The sequence below is a fragment of the Lissotriton helveticus genome, chromosome 3_1 (assembly GCF_964261635.1).
Source record: "Lissotriton helveticus chromosome 3_1, aLisHel1.1, whole genome shotgun sequence".
Classification (NCBI taxonomy): domain Eukaryota; kingdom Metazoa; phylum Chordata; class Amphibia; order Caudata; family Salamandridae; genus Lissotriton; species Lissotriton helveticus.
The window spans coordinates 575,899,258-575,923,575 of NC_136061.1; positions in this window are offsets into that span (position 1 = coordinate 575,899,258).

A 24,318-nucleotide genomic window follows, 5' to 3' on the forward strand; every position below is an offset into this window, starting at 1 on the left:
ACAGCGCGGTCTTTCTCCTGTTGGCCAATCACGTCGCGACCCTGTATGACGTGTTCGCTAGCTGGCCTATCACAGCGCGGTCTTTCTCCGGTCAGCCAATCACTGCGCGACACCACCTGACGTCTCTTTTCTCCGCTTCGCAGCAGCACCCCTCCTTTCTCAACTCGTCTCCCGGTTATGCATGCGTCCCATTCATACACTGAAAAATGACTACTTCCGACCAAGCGGTCACTTCTCTCGACTGTACGTCCACAGTCTATCTGTAATTGTCAACTCAACTGACGAGATGTCTATCGTCTCTCTGATAGGTTACTTACACACACAGTAACTTCCGACCAGCGTCCGTTACTCACGCACTCACTCTTACGTTCCCCCTATCTCGGTCTCTCGGGTGATCAATAGTACCTCATGACCCCCTTCACACTAGTTGACAATTACTCTGGGTGTCCGATACACCCGAACCACTTAAGCTCTCCTTGAACTTAAGATTTCCACCGGTTGCGCGCGCTCACAACCTGTTCCACAGTCACTCTACAGACATTCAACTCCGCCAGACATTACAACATAGATACAATACAAAACACCGCAATCTAACACGCATAACCCTTTATACTCACTCTCGACCGATACTGCTGCTTTTCTGTCTCACGTCATCCGGATCTTCATCTGCGGGCTGTTCTTCCGATCATCGATTTCTAGGGGCCTTGGGGTAAGCTAACCTGGCCTAGGTCACCGTCCTCAAGAAGGCAACCATCCTCTATAGCTACCAACTGAAAGGGGCGAGATTTTGATCGATACCTTATATCTATTGATCCAAACCTCGATCTGGTCGACTGAACCTTTATTGCCTGTCTTGGAAGGAAACAGTACACCTATCTGCAAATTAGTTCACCCAAGAAAGGACTCTACTCTCAAAGATCACGGACAACTTCTAGGTTTCAAAAGTTTATTGTAAAGATATAATGAGCTGCAAATACAAGCATCTCAGAATGAGATTCACGAGGTACACAGGTCCAATTACATACATGTGCTCTCGAAAAGCCCTCAGACGAGCAACAGAAATCACTAACACAAGTTCTAAAAATAGCAAAGCTATCAGCATAGACGCATATCTCTCCTTCATTTAGGTTGGAGGAAAACAAACACAGGTTAGGCGTCCCTACCCTGTTCTAGATGGTATCCCTACTTAACCAAATCCCAACCTAACAAAGGTGTCAGCAATGAATGACCCCCAAGGGAAGTCACCCACTCTAAGTCTCTTGGTGAAAACCTAAAGTTCTCCAGTCATGACCCCTCACTGCCTACCCATCCGCTCTCTAAAGGGTCCTCAGGTCTCTGCTCTAACTCCACCCAGGGGTGCTGTCCCTAATACAAAATAGTCAACAACATTTGAGACGCCCCTTGCGAAACGCCTCTCACGTGGTGCAACTTCAGGCTTTTTCCATGATGCTTTGTATTGGGCCTCAGACGTTAGAGTTGACCTTGCTTCTCAGTCTCTTCTCCGGCCCGCTGATACCCCTTAAACATTCCAGAACCCTCCTCCATGTCTGGGCCGTCCTCTGAACAGACCTCTATTCATTCACTTATAATTGGATCCCCCCTTTCCTGTTACAGACAGATATCTGCCGCCAAGAACCCAACTCTCATAGACTTCTAAAAAGGCTTGCAACATTTCTCAGCCCAGACATGTACGTGTAAATCAATGCTAAAACATTTCAGGCCTACAATATTTCACATTATGATTATAGCATTCAATTCCTTCATTTAATTAAAGCATGTTAAAACTCTTATTCTATTATTTAGCAAACATTACTCTAAATCATGGCCCATTAATGCAATGACCAAAAACGTTAAAACAATCTGTGTCGTGAAAAGAAACACCTTCCCTTTTAGCTCCAGCTCTGGCCCTGAGGCCTACCACGTTCTGCGTTTTACCACAGACCATCTTATATGTTAACAGCTACACGACATAGATTCAAAATAATCTCGTCTAATAAAATCATATAATGTCACGCATTTCTGTATTAGTTCCACTTCTACTTAAATCTCTATATTAGCTATACATTTAGAATATAATTTCAGATACTATTAGCACTCATGGCATTTCTCTTCATGAATTATGCTCTCTATAGGTAAGTGTGATGTACTCATATATTTATCTCAGTTTGCGCTCTCTCAAATACCTCAAGCATAACTCGGCTTCCTGCTATTTCCCCCACTGGCTCTGCAGTACGCTGCTATTTGAAACTGCTCCCGGATTGGTGTTTCCAACGTTCTACTATTGTGCTCTCTTCTGAAGACGGAATTTGGAAATGAGCATTGTCCTTATTTGGGCCATGCAGAGGCCCACTGAGGTCCTTGTTTTATTTTACTACTCAGGCAGCAGCCTGTGCCTTCATTTTCCGTGCTTGCATTAGGCCCAATGCACCCTAAAAAAGCTCTAAAAAGCATAATTTGCTTCTCCACGCAGAGAGCTCAGAGTTCGTTCCTATTCTTGCTCATAATTCTCCCTCCAGAAGTGCCATGGAGTGACTCCTGTTCATAGGTTAGTTAATCTGTTGCGAGACTTGCGACGCATAAACCTACCCCTTCCTACCACCAATCTGCAATCACCATAGCCCAATGTAAACTCCTCTCGTTAGGATGTAAAGGAGTCCATGGCGTGGCCACCCCTACCTACCTCAGCTCTCATCCTACCACCTTTCAAGTACATGACTGCAATCCTCAAACCTTCACCTTCTCGAGGCACCCAGACCCCGTGCACACAATTGACATCTGGTGTGGGCTATAACAAACTCAAATAGTGGCAATGCTAGCTCAGCCTTTCATCTTTCACAATTTAATAATTTCAGAGCTTAGAAACGGCAAAACTTTTTAAGCACTATAGAATAAATAAGTTAGGGTTGTTATTGTATGTAGCATGCAGGGAACACGTTTGAATGCCAACAAAGCAAACTCAGCGTTTTATCCTTCTGATGTATATACAAAGAGTAGAAAAGGTTTTAATAATAACAGCACAAAAGTCCTAAAAAACAGAAGTGGGGAGACTAACCAAGTTAGGCAGTATGGAAGTGACATCATGGCGTATGACATCACAGCACATGACGTCACGGCATGTGTCATTGCACGTGGCATCATAAGAAGTGACGTCACAGCAAGGGACATCATAAGAAGTGACATCAGATATTAAGACCTCACACATAGGTTTAACAGGTTTATCATGAGTACATAAGGCGCATTACAAGATTGAACAAATGAGATTTTGCATTGAAGTTGTGATAAAAAACAGGAGCAACCCCGACGCAAAATCTGGGCGTCAACTAATTATATTTTTTCAAAACTCCATCACAAAGAAATTGGCAACAAAAAGAAACATGGCAGTAGATCTATTCTGCTTAAATGTTTGCAAAGTCTGCTTTTGAAATATGGTATGGGGTTAAGGCACCTTCTGCAGAGATCTTTATGTGCACAGAAAAGCTCAGGGAATAATATACCTATAGATTCATCAAGCATCCATTCTGCGATTCCTTATTAGCGAAAAATAAGGATTCACTAATAAGGAATAGCAAAAGGCAATGCATGAACAACTCTCTAAAAAAATAGTGATTTCTTAACATTCCTTAATTGTGACTCGCAAATTGCGAGTCACAATTAAGGAATACCTCCCCATTCATTCCTATGGGTCTAGAGGCCCATAGGAATGAATGGGAAGACATTCTCAATTTGCGATTCTCAATTAGAGAATCACAAATTGAGATTGCAATTTCAAGGGTGCCAGGGTGTCAAAAGGACACCCTGTTGCACCCCTGAAATCTGTATATGGGTACATCTTGCACACACACATGCCCTAAGGGCATGTTTGTGTGTAAAATGGAACTTTGAAAAATGCACTTTAGTGCATTTTTCAAAGTTTTTGCAAATTACCATGAAGTTCAACTTCATGGTAATTTGCTTCTCCTATTAGCGAAATCAGATTTTTTTTTACTTTAATGCATTGCATTTAAGGAATCTCAATTTGATATTCCTTAAATGCAATAGCAATTTAAGTAATCGCAATTTTGCGATTTTCTCAAATTGCAATTTTTGCATTTGGAATGATGCATCCCAAATGCAAAAATACCGGTCGCAAAGGGGCAGATTCTGAGAATCTGCCCGTTTGCGACCGGTTTTTAGCTTGATACATCTATGCCATAGATGGTAATATAACTCCGGAGGTTAACACATTTGCTTAAGCGATCTGTGTTATGTATAGTCCCAGATATGAATCAAAGTAGTATAGAAGACTAATGTGCAAAGAACATCATGTAATAAGCACATGACAGCTTTTTTATTTTATGTAGAAATGTAAGTGGGTTGTTGAATTTTAACACAATTACTTGCAGTTCATAAATTGTAATCGTCTCATATTCCACAGAGAGCTATGAAGGACATGTGACTGTACACCTCACCATCTCCTGTAAAGCATCACATGATTTATTGTCAATGTATAATGTATATGTTACGTGAAGTGGTCTGACACCTACATTGGGATGAGTAGTGCTGTCAAAGAACGAAAACAGTGGTATTTAAATTGTTATTGGTGTAAATGCTTGAACAAACCAACACATGCCACATTCTTACAGTGCGTGCATATGTCTTATATACAGGGACTGAACAAAGTAAAAACCATGCCTCTCTTAACCGCTTAACCGCGGTGGCAATTCCGCTGCGGGGCAGCGGTTTGGCGGGGTGGGCGTGGCCGCGTCGGCCAACGGACGTTCACAGCACTACGGAGGTAGTGCTCGCGACGGCCGAAGAACGCTCGCAAAGGGTTAAGTACCTATTAAGTAGTAACAAGCTATGTGCCTTTGTTTCCCCTCTATTGCATTTGCATCATCTAAGTGTGAGGCTCCAGACTGCTCCCAGGCAAAATCCTCCAACAGAAGGAGGCCTGATGGCCCCTTATTTTCAGCCTTTTTGTTTGGATCAGCTGGAGGTGAAATAACAAAGCCGCCTTGCCTCCATTATGTTGCTGCTGGGAATGGAAAGCAGAAAATGTGCAGGCACTGCTGAATGTGTCCCGCTGTCTGAAAATTACACCTGGACAAGGTCAGCATATTTCATTGGGCCCAATGTCTTGGCAGGGAGGCCATCATCTACCCTATGAAAACAGTAGGTGGACCCCTGACTTGTTCCCTGGCTAATAACACCTGTTGCTTAAGTACAGAGACAAACTATCTTCACAATCAGACTCTGAAATGAATCTGATATGCTCTCTTCTGTCTGAATAGTTTGGCTTCAGATGACATCCTTTATAAGAACTCCCTATGAATAGGTTGCACCCCCAAAGTATGCCCCATGATCTCCCTTCTTTGTCCCCTCAACCCCTTATAGGGCCAGAGGTAACACAGATCAAAGATATATTTGACCTCAATTCAAGGTTTCTGCAACATTGTCTGGTAAGAATTGTATGACATTACAAAGCATGTATATACATTACCTAGTGGCGGCCGCCAGTAGGTAGTTATAGTAAGGAACATTTGTAAATAGTAGGGGGGTAGGGACTGCAAAGCCAGTGAATACCCTAGGTAATCCAGCTTCGCCCGAGGAGGGCGACATACCAAGAAATACACAGGGGGACAAGGTAACATCATCAGCAAACTCCCCTATATTGAACAAAAATGCAGGGACACCTTTTTCTAATACTAAGTCTATCAGAGCTCCACCTCCCCCCTTCCTTTAACCACCACTCATGGCCAGACCCAGAAGGGAGTGGGAAACCTTAACAGCAAGAATTACAAAACCGGTCCCAACACTGAAGAGGGCAAAATTGAGACAAAAAGTAGCTTGTCTAAAACAAGAAATGTACCAGCTAATGCTGGTCCAGCCCGATTGCCGACCATTAACCTGCCACTTGAAGCCCTGCCCTTCGTTGTAGCACTCACTGGAGTCCCGCCCCTAGATGAAGGGAAAAGAGAAAACCACTTTGACTTAAAAAATAAGTGCACACAATGGCTAAATGCAAATAGACCACTACCCCCAAACACTTCAGGGGAAATACTCGCTGTCAGAAGAGTGGAATGGATAGGGGAGGGACCAAAAACTGTGGCAGGAGACATCATAGTAATACATTTTAGGGATACCTCTACTGTGGATTATATCTATAATGCCCCCTTGGGTGCACTAAACACCCAAATATATCCACTACGTCTGTCATACTTTTACTCTATCCCACCCTGGAGATTAGTCCACCCTAACAGGGCACCTCGCAGGAGGGGCCTGTATGGTCCACCAAACAGAATGCAACAGTGGCGAGCACCGGGGGAGGCTACTTTCCCACACGATCTTATAAATCCATTACAAGCCCATTGGAATAGGTTCAATGTTTTGGAGGAGGTGGATTGACTCTCACCTTTGGAGAAGGAGGGGACCAGAGAAAAGGGAAAATTAGATACCCCCCCTGTAAATGGAGGGAGGGAAGCGCAATGCCAAGATAAACCAGTAGAAGGTTGTCTAAAAATAATCTCCTGGAATATAGCCGGGCTAAAAAATAAACTGATCACACCAGATTGGCATTCTTTTATGGCTGCTCATGACATCTGCCTTATGCAGGAGACCTGGGCAATGGAGGAGAACAAAAGCCCGGCCTTTGTAACCTATGATATTCCAGCGGTGTCTACAGGAAGAGGTCGCCCTTCCAGCGGACTATCAATATGGATAGGTACCCACTTGGGCATCCAGGCAGAACAAATACAAACTAATTCCCAGGATCTCCAGTGTGTCTTATTAACACCCCAATGTCACCCACAAGTTGCCATAGTAAACATCTACTCAAGACCAGTCAAAAAGGGGCAGGAATCAAAAACTATCAAAGCCCTTGATCAATTTATCCAAGGTTTAGACCTCTCCATTGTGATAATTTTGGGTGGTGATTTCAACTGTCAATTCGAGCCTCTGGGTAGCATGGAGGATAGCGAACAAGACGAGGTAGACTTATTTTGGCACATCCCAGACCCGAAGATTGCCCCAGTGAGAGCATGGACACCCCTGGTGCTTCAGATAAAATCCTTCACCCTTGCAACGTCTATGCGGTCGTGCAATGGGAGGCTGGACCCTGACTGCCCAGGAGCATGCACCTACAATAGGGCAAACCATTCCTCCAACATAGATTACATTATGATGGAGGCTAAACATTGGGATAGGCTGAAAGAATTCAGGGTTGTACCAAGGCATGATAGTGACCATAACGCCTTGGTTCTAACCCTTACGCCCGGATCTTTTGGCCTTATAAACCCTGCCTCAGACCCAGCTATGGAGAGAATACCCCTCATGGTAACTAACAACAGGAAAAGGGTAAAATGGCCGCACTTTGCGAACTCTCCCATTAACCTCGCTAAAATATACCAGATTGCAATCCCCTGCATAGGCGAGATGGGTGAGCCGGCCTCTTGCCGGCAACCCGTACAAATGCATATGCAACTGGCTATGACACTAGGGGAGGTTCTCTACCCTGTCAGTGGAAACAAACGAAGCACCCCTAGGTCGCACCCTTGGTTCGATTGTACTTGTAAGAAAGTAAAGAGGGACCTCCTTGCAGCAATAAAATCCAAAGATACGCCATTGATTAGGGCAACGAGACAGCGGTACAAAAAGGAGATCACCAGAGGCAAGAGAGAGTGGGAGGAAGCCAGGTGCGAAGAACTGAGACAAGCGCTCCTTTTAAAGGATGCTAAATTATTTTGGACTCTAATTAATGCTGGTACAAAAGGGAGGGGGGAGGTAAATTTCCCAAATATAGCCACCGCAGTATGGGAGCCACACTTCGCAGCTCTGTACACTAGCCCGGAGACCGGAGTTGACGTGCATCATAGACAGGCCCAGTTGCCAGGGGTAGATAGGACCCTTCAGACCTCCCCGGCCCCAGACCCCCCGCACGAGTATCGACTGTCGGGGGCCTCGGGCCGGGGTCGGCGGAGGGGTCCGGCGGGCGATTGGGAGATTACTTCCTTCCAAAACCTAGAGAGCATTTCTCTCAAGGAAGTGGAGTCTGCTATTGAAAGATTGCTCCGAAACAAAGCCCCAGGACTTGACAAACTACCTGGTGACCTCTTTCGCTCCCAGCCCAAAATCTGGACTCCTTATCTTGCAGTCCTGTTCAATGCCATCCTTTGGGGTTCCAAGCTACCGGAAACTTGGTTGGGAGCTGAGATCGTCCCCATTTACAAGAAGGGCTGCCCGTTTTCCCCGTCCAACTATAGGCCCATTAGTCTTCTAGACACTTCCCAAAAACTAATGGGCCGGATTCTATTGGATAGGATACTGAGCTGGATAGAGGAACACAAAATACTGACCACCCTGCAAGCTGGTTTTAGATCAGGCATCTCGACCCTGGACCAGATCTTTAGGCTGCAGGTCCTTTTCTGGAAAACTGCAAGAGTAGAGGGTGGCAGCCTCTACCTTGTTTTTGTGGACCTGCGGGCCACCTTTGATCTTGTGCCCAGAGAGAAACTATGGAGAGTATTGGAAGAACTAGGCCTCCCGCTCTATTTACTAGATGTCTTGATCTGACTCCATGCGGGGAATTTTGCCCAAGTCAGGTGTGGAAGGAACGGCGAACTCTCGGCCCCTTTTTCTGTAACCAGGGGGGTACGTCAGGGCTGTGCCCTCGCCCCTACTCTCTTCAGCCTTTATGTTAATGGCTTGATAGATGAATTGGAGGGAGTTAGGGATAACGATGCCCCGAGATTGGCAACTGGAAGGGAGCCTGCTCTGATGTTCGCGGACGACACTTTGTTGCTATCCCAAACATCAACAGGCATCCAGTGGGTTCTGGATGGGTTTTCAACTTTCTGTGCCTCGAGGGGATTGGAGGTTAACCTGGACAAAACCAAGTTTATGGTTTTCAATCCCCCGAGGCACACCCTCCCGAGCCCTGCCTTGAACGGGACCCCACTTGAGCGGGTGAAAACCTTTGTCTACCTGGGGCCAACAGGTGTCTAGATCTGCCCTGAGACTTTCACAGATTATAGGGGGGATTGGGAAATTTCACAAAACTACACATTTTAAACCAGTCGCCCCTGTCCTCGAAACTTATAGAGCTCAGACCAGGTCCGCAGCTAAGTATGGGGCAGAACTGTGGGGGCACAAGAACGTACTGAGTCTACTAAAGGTGGAACAAGCTTTCATGAGAAATATGATAGGCTTACCCCAAAGCACCCCTCTCACACCATTGCGGTTAGATATGGGCCTTGAGTCCATAAAAGATCTGATTGCCGCACGACCCCAGCTCTACTGGAGAAGGCTCTGGACTGTACCGGAACTTGTTGATTACAGATCGGAATTTTCTACCGTCTGGGGGCAGCTCAAGAACAAAAACATACCCTGGCTATCCCACATTAAGGCCTCACTCTATCAAATTGGCTTGCCCCAATTGTGGGAGTCCCCGGAGGTGAGCTGTCCTAGGCTCCAGAGGTCAGAACTGTTGGCTATCCTGAGAAACAACAGCCTCAACGCGCTACTCAGCTCGCCATCCCAGGGCAGGCTAACAACTGAATTCCTGCAAGTGAAAACTGTGCCCAAGAAGGAGGATTTTTTAGATCTAATACAGCCTCCTCTAGCGAGAAAATTATATATTCAAGTAAGGCATGGCTGTTTGCCCATCAGGGGGCTGACTTCCAAATGGACTATTTCAAATGAGGGAAGTTGCCCAGCATGTAACAATAGCACAGAAGATATCGTCCATGTCTTGTTCTTCTGCTCGGCGTATAGCAAAATACAGAAATGCTGGTTGGCCCCTCTGTGTAGAAACCTGGGACTTAGACAATGTGCTCAGGCTTGCAGAATTTTAACATACGATACCTCCCCCCCATTGTGTTTGCTGTCTCCCGCTTCTTACACGGTATGTGGCGCAGAAGGACTACCTTTTTGACGAGGACCTGATTGGAGCAACCCTCCTTTAGTATTTCTACTTCTTTTACTCCCCTTTTTTGATAACATTCTGATAACATGGGACAAACTTGTGGTTTAATATTTTTTTTACTGTTTATTTATTTATGGATTGTATTACCGTGCTTGTATGTATTTTATCTGCACTTTTATGGTCCACGACCGAAATAAAGTTATCAAATGAATGATTTGATCAAACTGAAGTAAGGACCATGTTCCCATAGGAAAAGAGTATTTTGACTTGCCTAAATCTTTGGCGCCGGTTCATAAAATCTTCACAACATTTTCCAAAAAAGTGCTCTGGTGATTCTTGGTGTGTATAGAAAGATTCAGGGTAAGGTGTCACAAGGAAACCAAGAAAAAGTAGGAGGGGGTAAAAAAAGGGTTTTTCCAATGTTGATTCCCATAGAGATTTGAGTCTCGACTACAGTCTGAACCGCTGGACAGAATGACACCAAATTTGGCAGAAAAGTAGCTCTTGGTCCAAAAAAGCCTTTTTGTTATTTGGTGTGAATCCGTTCAGAAGTTTTTGAGTTAATAAAAAAAACTTGTATAAATAGGGAAGAGGATCCTCAGAGAATCAGAATCAGGCAGTTCTTGTGCTGAAATCTGATTGCCTGCTGTTGGACTTGGCACTTTTTGCAGGGACATCCCTGAACTTTTTGCCTTCCTCCTATATTTTTTCTGACCGGTTGTTGGCTAATTCATGACTCTGGGCACTTTACCACAGCTGATCAGTGCTAAAGTGCATATGCTCTCCCTATTGTAAATTGATGTATGGATTAGTGACTCCATGAATGGCCTATTTGCTTTACTATCAGACCCTAGTACAGTGCACTGCGTGTGCCCAGGGCTTGTAAACCAAATGCTGCTGGTGGGCTTGCAGCACTAGTTGTGCCAGCCACAGAAGCAGCCTGTAAAAGTGTGTCGAAGGCCTGCCATTGCAGTGCCTATTTGCAGTCTTGTACTGGCATGCTGACTGAGCACGTGCACCCACTTGCCAGTCCCTAAACCTTCCCTTTTCTTCATATCAGACACCCCTATGGTAGGTCCAAGGGCAGGGTGCAGTGTAAGTATAATGTAGGAGAAGCCCTGATGTGTGTGGCATGTCCTAATAGTGAATTACAGCCATTTTCGTTTTTCACTATTGCAAGGCTACCTGTTCTCCATAGGCCAGAATGGGCAGTTAAAATATTACATCCTATAATCCTAACTGACTCAGGGAACATTGTAGAAATTCGAGTTTAGTACGCCTGAACTCAGAATGATAAAATACATCTTTTAGTGAAGTTGGTTTTAACATTCTGTGTTTGAAAATACCACTTTTAGAAAGTAGGTATTTTCTTGTCTAACTATCCAGGCCTGCCTTGCTAGGTTGTGTATTCCTTGTCTGGAGTTTGAGTGACAGGGCTGGGGGATTCCAGGAGACAGAATGAGCCAGCCCAGTAGTGAATAGAGAGATCTGCATCTAGATGGGTGGGAGGAGTTACACCTGGGACTGAATAGGACTGTGCCTGCCCCCAACAGTGCTTGCTCCACCGCATGGGGTGCGTCTGATGTCTCTGCCCTGCACTGTGAAGGGAGCGAAGGAGTCATGTCAACAAAGTGCTCCAGGGCTGTGCTTTCCCTCCACAATGCTGGCTCCACCTCCTGTGGGGCGGCTGATGTTTCTGCCCTGCACTTTGAAAGGAAAGAAGGAGTCATGTAAACAGAGTGCTTCAGAACGGGTTTGAACTAGGCAAAGGCCCCTCTGCCCTCAGAGGACAAAGGATTTTGGGGTATAAATATTGGGACCCTGATCCCAAGAAATGAGATCACTTTTGGACCACAAGAAGAAACCTTTGCTGAGGAGAGGAATCTGCAGAAACTGAGGAGAGACTATCCTTAAGCTGAAGTGCTACTTGGGGGATTGGACTGCAGTGGTTGCCTGACTGCCAAAGAAAGGATAAAGGGGCTTGGAACAGAGCTTGCCTCCTGCTGAAGTCTCAGAGACAACAGACTTCAACCCCCAGCTCCCCAGAGTTCTTTGGAAGTGCCGGCTGCTGTTTTGGGCCTTCTGAGGGACTGCGTGTTGCAAGGAGCTGGAAGTGTGACTCAACGAGAAAGAATCGCGTTGCTGGTGCTGCGGTCGCATCTCTGAACAAGGGTGTCGCCGCTGGAGCTGTCGTATTGCACCGCATCGAGAGAAGCGTCTTGCAACGAAGAGGAAGCGTGTCGCTACTGCTGCCATCGCACTTCTGAACAAGGGTTTCGCCGCTGGAGCTGTCATATTGCACCGCATTAAGAGAAGTGTCTCGCAATGAGGAAGAAACCTGTCGCCATCGCTGTGGCTGCCGTCGCATATCTGAACAAGGGTGTTACCTCTGTCGCTGTCGCATTGTACCGCATCGAGGAAAGCGCCTTGCATCCCCGGAGAAGCTCGCTGCCGTCGGAGCTGCTGCCGTCGCATTTCTGAACAAGGATGTCGCCGCTGTAGTTGTCACATCGTGCGGAAGCTACTCGCAACCGTCGGAGAAGAGTGTTGCAGCTGAAGCTGTTGCCGTCGCATTTCTGAACAAGGGTGTCACCGCTGCATCTGACGCACCGAATAGAGACTTCTCGCATCACCGTAGAAGCGTGCCACATCTAGAAGATCTTCACATCTTTATTTCTTTGCACCGGAACTTTGCCGCATTTCCATCGCTGCAACATTACTTGTTGTGGAAGCGCAACGCATCGTAAGGTACATTGACGCAAAGTGTCGCATCTTAAGAACTGAACTGAACTAAGCTAAAACTATAATTTTTAAGTATAGTATTGTGGGTTTTTGTCGTCTAATGGTCTTGTGTTAAGTCTATTTAAAGAATATTTATTTTTGATATAAACCTTGTGTGGTGTCCATTTGTAGTTTTGTACCTGGGTTACTGTATGTGGTCACAAATCCTTTACACACTGCCTCTGAGATAAGCCTGTCTGCTCGTGCCAAGCTACCAAGGGGGTGAGCAGGGTTTATTTTAGGAGTGTACCCCCTTACCCTGACTAGAGGCAAGGGTCCCTATTTGTCACAAGTACCTATATTTGCCAACTAGAGACCCCCAAATCTAACACCTGCCAACTCTTAAACCAGAAAGTGTTGGCAGTCATCTTGGTACTCGGCTTCAGAAAAAAAGTAAAAGAAGGGGGCAGGGTAAGAATACCCTGCTCCCTAACTGTGCTTCTAGGGTCCTCCGACAGGGTAAAAAAACATGTTTAAAAAAGAATTACCATGGGAATGCGAGAGGGCTGCAAATCCACTTCAAAAAGTTTCAAAAAATCAAGTGTGGGCTCCTGTGCTTGTTTTTCATAAACCCCTCGGGTGAGCCAGATCCTGGGTGTTGGACTTGGCCCTTTTGGCAGGTTCACCCAAAACTTTTTTGCATTCTCCTAGTATTTCTGTAACCTGGTGTTGATGATTTTAGGCCTCTGAGCACTTTAGCACTGTGGCCCAGTGTAAAGTGTGTGCGCTCTCTGTGGACGTGTGGTGAGATTGGCCTGCCCTCCCATAGGAATGCATTGGGGATAAGTGTGTCCATGGTAATTCCTGGTAAGAGGGGAGTGCAGGGTCGAGTTTAGTATGTATAAACTTGTGAGAATAAATGCTGAACAATGGTGTGCGCAGATCTATGATGACTGGTGGAAAAATGCCACTTTTAGAAGTATACATAGGCCAATATTCTCGTGTACCATCTGGCGCACTGCGTCATGGGTGAAACTTTCTCAGTTTTTTTTAACTCCTTAGAACAATTTTTAAACTTGGTAATCCAATTAAACCAATGTTTATACAAAGTCTTGGCAGTCAGACACTCTAATGAAATCACTCGGGAGACAGCGCCATTTCAACTTCTGGCTTTATTCTTCACCTTTTCAAGTAAATACTGTTTGCCAATCCAGGCTTTTTACAGCAACTCGTGGAATCCAGAAAATGAAACGTACATCCAAATCAGATCGTCTTTATACCCAATGCATTTCGAACCTATACTGGTTCTTCATCAGGGGTTGCTACAATGAATAAAAGACATTCAGCTAGCTGTTCACCGTTAACCTTTGACATACAGAAAAAATATATAAAAGCTGGCCTAATTCCTCACATTGTAACCTTGCTACCATAACCCACTGCGCTAGAAACCCAACAGAAACTCCTACCCATAACTGCCCCTATTCCCCCAAACCTCGCAGTTCCTGTAAAAACCAATATTCACACCCTTATCCCTTCATCAACTATCTTCGAATTTACTCTAAATCATGGCTCAACCATACTACCCACAAAACAACTGCCCTCATGCTCAAATCCTATCGTCCAAATTACAACCCACTTTTTTGTAACAGTTATCCCCATAAACATCTAACCTGTCTACGAACTTAAACCCACGTCACTTGCCGCTTTCCAAAAGCGAAACAATAATGTACCTTATCAAAGCTCTTAACCAACGTCCTGAGCACCTCGTCCTTTTCTCCCCATTTAATGGAAAATCCTTCTTTCTCCTTGCTTTAATGTCCGTTACTTTAACAAAGCGCCCCTCCAATCAAACTTCACGCTTTTAACCCCGTGACCATAACCCACGGTTATGCTAATTAATTAAAACAAATTGGAATTCAACTTCATGTCCCATAATGCACTACACACAGTGTTGCCCCGATTAATTCAACCTAAATCAAAACCTTGTGCTTCTTACAATACTCAACCCTCCTATTGCACATCTAATTTACTCGTCACCACTAAAGGGGCCCATTTATTTACAGCACCAGTGCGCTCCACGTTTTGGGGGCGAGTTCTCCTTCCTGATTTTGGTGCATAATTATTTCAGGTATCGAGTGTGCTTCAGGGGACATGATTTTTAGAGCCTAGGTGGCTCCAACGTTTGGCCCATTTGTTTCTAAGGGCCATTGCGAGCCCATGGCACATTTTTAACTTTCACAGCTGCCCAGCAAGTAGTGGGCAGCTGCACCGTTTAGGCCTTGCTTTATTTTGGGGGACATATTGAGGTAGGAGTGAGACACACTCTTTCTACCCCATCTTTTCCTGCACAGCTGTGCAGCACTTAGTGCCAGCTGCTATGTTTAGGCCTTCATTTGAGATTCACAGCTACCCCACAAGTAGTGGGCAGCTGCAACGTTTAGGTTTGCGCAAAGTGCACACCCTTAACTGTCGCTGCATTGGCAGCAGCCCTGACTTTTGGACAGAGGGCAGTTGAGCCCCTTAGAAAGGGCCAGTTGCCAGGGGGACTATTAGGTTTGTAGGGCGCCAGGCCCTAGTGTGATTTATATTGGTGCTAGGAAATGTAATGTATATGCTAGGTTTTATGCACCTTGTTTAATGCTTATAGATGTAATTTTATGCTTATTAGGTATTACCTACTGTCTTATGTTTTATTTGATCCTCTACTGTGGGCTTGGTTTGATTTAGTCCCTACTGCAGTTCATGTTAGCAAGTTTGTTTCCTAATGCGAGTTAGGTTGAGGAGATTGTGGCCTACTATGTTTAGGCTTATGAGGTTGGCGCAGAATAGATTTCTCGGCTTATGTGATACTGTGCATGATATGATTTATGTTACAGGTTGACGTTCTAAGTTCCTTATATATTCCTACTTTTACTATTTTTACCAAGTGATGATTCTGACAGTGGCCCACGTGGCCCTGTCATGTGTAAATAATCCCTTGTAAATATTGCCCCGTGCCAGTTGGCACAGTGTACATGGTGTGATTACTATTCTAATGTGTTTGAGAATATAAAGGCTATTTTTGATATAACCTTGTGTGGAGTTCCTTTTGTAGTGTGCCCGGGATGTTGTTGCTGTTGGGCGCGTGCGCAAATGCTTTACACATGGCTTCCGGGATCAGACTGACTGCTCATGCCAAGCTACCAAGGGGGTCAGCAGGAGTTATCTTTAGCATGTAACTCCCCAGCCCTGACTAGAGTGGTGGTCTCTGCCTGGCTCTGGCGCAAGCCTGCGCCAACCAGAGATCCCATTTCTAACAAGGAGCTTCCAAAACAAAGTGCTCCAAATCCCCCCTAAACCAGTTGCAACTGGTTTGCCAAAGCCTTACATTAAAGACAAAGGAAATATGGGTATAAAAGTAGGGGCTGTGACCCCATGATGTTGTTCAGTTTTGATGGGCTGTTCCTGGCGGGGCGTGTTGCTGCTGGGGCCCGGGGGGGGGGGGCTGTCATGAGGGCTTGCCTCCCTGGGCCCTGCATTGCCCCTTTGATTCCTAAAGGACTTTTGGGACCCTTTAGCTTGTGATCCTCCAGGTCCCTGGAGGAGCTTATTCTACATTTTTCACCCTGGAAGCGCTGTGCTGGTTTTCCTTTTATTTGCCCAAGAAGAGGAGCGTGCATGCTCCGCAGCGTTGAGCTGCCGTCTGTGTAGAGGGGATGCCCATTGTAGGGATTCCCCCATGGTGCCAGAATTGCGGGTGCCCACCCCGCTTATACTTTTATTTTAGGTGGGTGCCCACCCCACTTAGTTTGAGAGTGGTGGGTGCACACCCCACTTATTCTTTTATTTGCCGAGCGGGTGTCCACCCCGCATCGGCCCGGCTGAAAGGAGATTACCGACGTGGCCCAAGCCGCTTTTGGAATTCTCTCTCAGAGCGACCCGGAAGACAGGATCCCCTGCCTGGATGTGGGCAGGGCCTCGTGGTGGGCTGGAAGCCAGGAGTCCGGAAGGAGGACGGGAGCCTACCCCGCCTCTCAAGCTGGAAAACAAAGTCCCGGGTCCCAGGAGGGGGCCCGGGTGAAGTGAGGCGGGGAGAGCCTTGCCTACAGCAGTGGAGAGGAAGCCAGGAGTCTGGAAGGAGAGCGGGGGCCTACCCCGCCTCCGTCGGGGAGGAAGTTGTGGCGAGTAATAGAGGTGCTGCATTCAGAGACCCAGGCGGGAGCCCACCCCACGCTGGGACGTCCACGGAGGAAGTCTGGAGCCTCGCAGGTTCCACATCCGAGTCCCGGGTCCCAGGACGGGGCCCGGGTGAAGCTAAGAGAGCCGACAAGAGGAGCGGAGAGGAGGCTGCAATGTCCCGGTGAGTGGGGCCTAACGGGAGGCAGCGTTTTTGTTTAAGAAGCTCTTTGGGGCTCAAACAAGCGTTACCAGTGCCTACCCCCCCTGCCAGAGAGACAAGAGGTGGCGGAACCAAGCCCCGGTGAGTGTGGCTACTCTTGGGCATTGTAGGAACCAATTGAGGGTTCCCAGGGCACCGTAGTGCCAAAGCAGGTCCACCAGCTGCCCCACCTGACATTGGGCAGCTGCATCGGTTGGGCACCATTGTAGGATCCAAGTGAGGGCTCCCAGCGCACCGTAGTGCCAAGGCACTTCTCCAGCTGCCCCACCTTACAGTGGGCAGCTGCAACATTGCGCATAATCATTCAGAGAATCCTGTGGAGATAGAGTCCCAGGAGGGTACCCAGGAGGGGACCCAGGAGGGGACAGTGAGTGCCAGTGATTTCCACAGCTGCCCAGCAATTAGTGGGCAGCTGCAACGTTTAGGCTAGTGCCTGTGCGCACTTCCTTCTGCTGCATTGGCAGCCGGCCCTGACATGGGGACATAGGGCATTCAAGCCCTTTGAGAAGGTCAGTTGGTGAGATTGATAGAGCTTCAGGCTCTACCAAAATGCGTAATGTGTCTATTACTAGGAGTGTTGCTAAAAGAACGATTTAGGCCCATTGTATCTCCGCTAATGTGTTTATGCAGGTGATACCTAATGCATACTGTGTTTATGCTAATGAGGTTCGGGCCTAATGTGTTTATGCCTAATGTCATGTTGTGATGTTTTGGGGAGTGCCTATTTGCGTAAGGTGTTTATGCTTATGAGGTTATTGCATAAGGTGTTTATGCTGGTGAGGCCCATTGCGTAATGTGTTTATCCTGATAAGGTTTGGGCCTACTGTGGGGTTATGTCTAATGTGATATAATGCTTAGGTCATTATGGTACCAGTAGTTACTGGTTGTGTTTTGCATTTACTTACCTGCATTCTAATGGTTCTGACCATGGCCCGATTGGCCCGGTCCTGTATATAATCCCCTGTGAATATTGCCCATGCCAGTTGGCACAGTGTAAATGTATGATTATGTTTTTAATTTATTTATGACAATACAAATGCTATTTTTTTAATATAACCTTGTGTAGAGTTTCTTTTGTGGTGTGCCTAGTGTGTTGCTGCTGTAGGTGTGTGTTGCGCAAATGCTTTACGCATTGCCTCTGGGATAAGCCTGACTGCTCGTGCCAATCTACCAAGGAGGTGAACAGCGGTTATATTCGGTGTGTAACTCCCTTGCCCTGACTAGAGTGGTGGTTTCTGCCTGGCTTTGGCGCAAGCCGTAGCCAACCAAAAATCCCATTTCTAACACCGGGGGAATATATAAAAAAAAAGAGGAGGGCACACGGGCCCCGCCTCCTTAGGCTCTTAGAGCCAGAGGGCCAACCACCTCCTGTGGGCTTTATTTAAATAATGAAGGAGGGGGATGCATGAGGCTCTTCTCCTCAGGTTCTATTAGCTCCAGAGACCACAATCTCCCCGGGGCAAGCAAACACTATTGGGGAGCACACGGACCTGTGGATGCCCCCTAACCACGGTGATCACCACCTCTGCGAGGCCAAATATTTTATGAAAGATAGAGGGAGGGGCTGTACTGCCCCTTTCCTGGCCTAATCTGTGGCCCGGGGACCACCATCTCCCAGCATGATCTGTGCATTAGAAAGAAGGGGGACCACGCAGGCTCGTCCTGGAGCCATACATGTCCCTGGGGACCGCCATCTGCCAGTGTCAGCTCCTGCTATGTCCTGGGGTGCCTTCCCAGGACATAGCTGTTTGCTTTTCCTTGGTGGGAGCTCCCACCAAGCAAAATTAAACACTCCGGTTTCATTGGGCCGAAGCTATCAAAGTGCTGTTGCCCGGTGGAAGTGGAGGTTTCATCTCTTTTCCTGACTGCAGACATGCAGGCAGGGAAAGCCTTTCTAGCAGCTTCCCCTGTGCAGCAGCAATGCCGGCTCCTGCAGGAGGCGGGGAGCCATCTGGGACTACGGGGGCCTTTAGGCTCCCCCTGCAGACCCAAAGTAATGGAGAAGAAAGAGGCAAGATAAAGGTAAGAAACGAGCAGAAAGAGGCAGAATAAAAATCAGAAATGAGCAGAAAGAGGCACAATAAAAGTCAACAATAAGTAGAAAGCGGCACAATTAAAATGAGAAATGCGCAGAAACAGGCAAAATAATGATCAGCAACTAGCAAAGAGAGGCAACATAAACGTGGTAAACGTGCAGACATCAGAATAAAGGGTAGAAGGGAGCAGAAAGAGGCAGGCTAAAGGTAGAAATGTGCAGAAAGAGGCAGCATAAAGGTGAAAAACAAGAAGAAATATGCAAAATAAAGATGCGAAACAAGTAGATAGAGGCAAAATAAAGGTCAGCAATGAGCAGAAAGAGGCAAAATAAAGGTCAGCAATGAGCAGAAAGAGGCAAAATAAAGATGAGAAACCAGCCGAAAGAGGCAAAATAATGGTAAGAAACTAGCAGAAAGAGGCAGAATAAAGGTGAGAAGTGAGCAGCGAGAGTCAAAATAAAGGTGAGAAATGATCAGAAAAAGGTAAAATAAATGTGAGAAACAAGTAGAAAGCAGCAAAATACAGGTTAGACACCAGCAGCAAGAGGCAAAATAAAGGTGAGAAATGAGCAGAAAAAGGCAAAATAAAGGTCAGCAATGAGTAGAAAGAGGAAAGATAAAGAAGGGAAATGAGCAGGAAGAGGCAGAATAAAGGCAAGAAAAGAGAAGCTAGAGGCTAAATAAAGGTGAGAAATTAGTAGAAACATGCTATATAAAGGTGAGAAATTAGCAGAAAGAGGCAAAATAAAGGTCAGCAATGAGCAGAAAGAGGCAAAATAAAGGTCAGAAGGAGCAGAAAAACTGAAAAAAGTTCAGAAACGAGCAGAAAGAGGCAAGATAATGGTCATAAACCAGCAACTCGAGGCAAAATAACACTGAGAAACAAGCAGAAAGAGGCACAATAAAGGCCAGTAATGCGCAGAAATAGGCAAAATAGAGGCCGGAAAAATAAGGCAGAAATGCCAACGAGAGGCAGAAAAAAAGAGCAGGAAAAGAAAAACAGAAGGCAGAAAAGCAAACAGAAAGGGCAAACCAAAGCAGAAAAGGGCAAACAGAGAGCACTCAGACACTTACACACCCACTCAGAAACTCTCACACCAACTCACGGACCCACTCAGAGACTCACACACCACTCACAGACTTACTGAGACACTCATGCACTCACTCACACATTCACTGTCAAAGGTTAGTAGTTACATTTAGGAAATAAAATTCAAATAACTTTAGAAATTTACTTAAACCAAAGGTTATAGGGACGTTATAGTTAGAAAACAACATTAAAAAAAAACCTTAGAAATTCACTGACAAAAACAAAGTTTAAACTGACATTATTGCTAGGCTAAGATTTCACTCCTATAAAACCAGTGAAATTCATAACTTATGTCCCTGCAATGCACTATTTATGACCTCAAATATTACATTACTCAAGGCATGGTCTGTGACATCACTGTTGATATCTCAAATGACATCACTGATGACATCATCCACAGAAGCACTCTCACAGCCACTCACACCCCTATGCAACTTATCACATACCCACGCGTACAGAACCACTCACATACCCATACAAGTACTCATGCAACTGACACAGTCACTCACTCACCAATTCAGTCACTCACACAGGATTTCACTCACCCACACAGCTACTCACACATCTACCTATATACCCATACAGCCACTCATACAACCACTCACACACCCATACAGAAATGCAGATAACCACTCACACACAGATACACACAGTAACACAGCCACTCACATAATATCTGCTAGAAATAGTATCACTCATACAGAAAGTTTACTATTTTAACTTTTGTAATACCTTGGTATATATGTTTAACACTCATTGGGGCATATTTACAAGGATGTATCGCTGCCATAGCATCAATTTGTTGACGTTACAGCAGCTTTGTTTATTGCCTTATTTAAAGTTGCCGCTACCTGCAGTTAGCTGCACTTTTTCAGCCTAAACGTGAAATCTCAAGATCGTCACTTCTGTTAGAAGGACTTAACGAAATTGAGATGCAAGGTGGGCGTTCCGTGCAAAAACTGTTGCTAACCCCACTTCGTGATATTTTCAATGATATTCCATTTAGAGGCAGTTATTTAAGAGCAGAAAACAGCTGGTCTTAAAATTGGGGCAAACACTTGGAACCTCACTTCAGAGGTTTTGGTGCTGGACAGCTGTGCTGGACTTTTACTGCGCCCTTCTTGCGACACCTTAGATACTTCATATTCACACCTGCAACATGCAAATGTATTCCTCTGACCAAACAAATAAACCAGTCCACGCACTGAAGAGAATCCCCCAAACCAACTTGGTAATTGAAAGGCGTCGGTATTACACAACAAGGGCACTTTCGTATTTTATTAAGTTACCCCCTATCGAAATGTTTTTTGAATGGTCTAACTACTGGGTCTAATGTTTATTTTCCCCGTGGGTAGCAGCTTCTTAAATTGGTTACATAATGTGGATGGTAAAGGATGCCATTGTAGCTGCTCCTTTTGCGAACTAAGACTGGTGATATAATGTTTAGCTAATTGTTTTTATGTATCACTCTTCATGTATTGTTTGTTACATCACATTACCTCATCACAAAATCTGTATGCTTTTGTTACATATCCACACTTACCTGACCTATGATTATATGTGGAGTAAGGTGCATAGAATGAAGTAGCAAAAAATGCTAAAAGCCTATAGCAATTGAATTGATGGCCTTTAGTCTGTTAAATTGGTTTAGCAGCATTTGAATGTGACGTCTAGGATACCTTTTCTCTTAGTATATTCACTATACGGCGCTCCATGGTGCAATTATTGACAGATGCGTCTGGAATCCTGATGTATCTGTCAGCACTAAATTCACGCGTTGCAGCAGTTGTGTCACAAGCATGATGCAACTCCAGCATTGCATGGGGCCAGCCTATCCCTATGGCACTGTGTCACCCTTATGCCTGCCATGAGGCAGGAGTAAGGTTCTGACACATTGGCATCCTAGAATTGTTGCCGTGAAATCTGATGGATTTCACTGCACCACTCCAATAAGGTTTTGTTGCGTTGAAACGCCCACCCAGCATACATCATACCTGATGCAGGTATACTGTGGCACAGGGCTTCACAAGGTTACACATATGCCTAAATGCGTCCCTTTGTAAATACGGCGCAACATGGTGCAAAATTAACGCTGCAAGTATGTCAAGAAAATGACGCACCTGCGGCTTTAAACTGTCGGAAGGGACTCAAGGGGCCTATCTGCTGCCCCTAGCCTGGTTCGTGCCCCGCATTGTCTGCCATCGGTACTTGCGTCCTGCTCTGTTAACTGCTCTTTTTTTTTTTTTCACTGCTGTCCTTCCCTGTTTACTTGTATTTGCTCTGTATTTTTTTCACTGCTGTCCTTGCCTGTTTACTTGTATTTGCACAATTATCTTTGCCCTTGACCTTTCACTCCCGTTTGTGCCCTCCTTGCCCTCCATTACCACCACCCGCCCCACCTTCGCTTCCCGCCGCTGCATCCCCTGCGACCCCACCCACCGGCTCTCCCATTCGCCACCCAGCTCCCGCCTCCCAGCTGCTCCTCCCTCCCACATCCCCTCATGTGGAGGCCGTGCAGTGGACACGCAGCGGATGCACCCAGCGGACGCATGCAGTGGGCGCGCCTAAGGCAAGCCCGTCTGGTGCCGGTCCGTGCCTGGATCGCGCCCAGTGCCAGAACCCCTGGCCCCCGCAAATGCTACGACACACGTCTATGCTACGACTCCAGCACCCTCCATGCACTCAATGCCGGACGATCACGCACCTGCTGCCTGGCCGCCCCGAAGCGCAGACAAGGACCCTTCTCCTGCCAGAACTGCAGCTTCACCAGCATCTGCCCCGCCAACCCACCTACCAAAGAAGCCAACTACCTCAGATGCATCCTACTCAACACCCGCTCCGCCCGCAAACACGTTGTCGAACTCTGCAACCTACTTGACTCCAACATCCCAGACGTCGCCTTCCTGACGGAGACCTGGTTGAACAACTCCTCGGCACCCAACATTGCCATAGCCATCCGGGAAGGTTAAAAGATCACCCGCAAGGACCGCTCCAACGGAGTAGGAGGAGGAATCGCCATTGTCCACAGGAACACTCTCAGAGTCTCGACCAGCACCGACGATACCCTCAGCACCGCCGAACATCTGCACTTCCAGATCCACCCCAACCCCAACACCACCCTCAGACGAACCCTCGTCTACAGACCCCCCCGGATCCCGACCACAGTTCAGTGACGCCATTGCCGACTTCATCAGCACACAAGCCCTCGCCTCCACGGACTACATCCTCCTCGGGGACCTGAACTTCCACCTCGAGAACAACAACGACTCCAACTCTTCCACCCTGATCGAGAACCTCACCAGCCCCGGACTCAGACAACTCATCACAACACCCACCCACTCTGCCGGCCATACCCTTGACCCCATCTTCTCTGCAAGCTCCTACGTCTCCTTCAACCACACCACCGAACTCCACTAGACCGACCACCGCTGCATCCACTTCACCTTCCGGAAACCCACCACACACCACCACACCCAACAGATGCCTCGCCGCTGCTAAAGACCAGCTATCCACCACCCTCACCCAGAGCCCACCCTCAGACCCAAACGACCCCGACGCGGCCACCCACAATCTCAGACACTGGATCGACGACTGCGCCAACACCCTCGCCCTGCTCTAGAAACCCTCAAACAGCCTCACCAGAAAGAAAGCCAGGTGGTTCACTGAAGACCTACAGACCTCCAAGCAAACCTGCCGAACTGGATCCGTGAATAAACACCAGAAAGTTAGGCAGCCCACAAGAACGCTACCTGCAGACACCACCACCTCATCAGATCTGCCAAAAGGGCCTCCTTCAAAGACCGCCTAGACAACAACGCACACAACAGCAAAGAGCTCTTAAATATCGTGAAGGAACTCTCCAACCCCATCTCCAACACCAATGACATCCCGCCTTCGCAAGACCTGTGCGACTCGCTGGCCACCTTCTTCCACCGCAAGATCACAGACATCCACGACAGCTTCAACACCGCGACCGCACCGGCATCCACCAAGACCTCCACCCCCACGACCACCACCCACACCAACCGCCTGCTCTCCTGGACCAACATCAACAACGACAACACCATCAAGATCATGAACACTGTCCACTCCGGTTCCCGTCAGACCCATGCCCACCCAACATCTTGAACAAAGCCAGCTCCACCATCGCACCCCATCTCCGGAAAGTCATCAACATCTCCTTTGAGACAGCAAC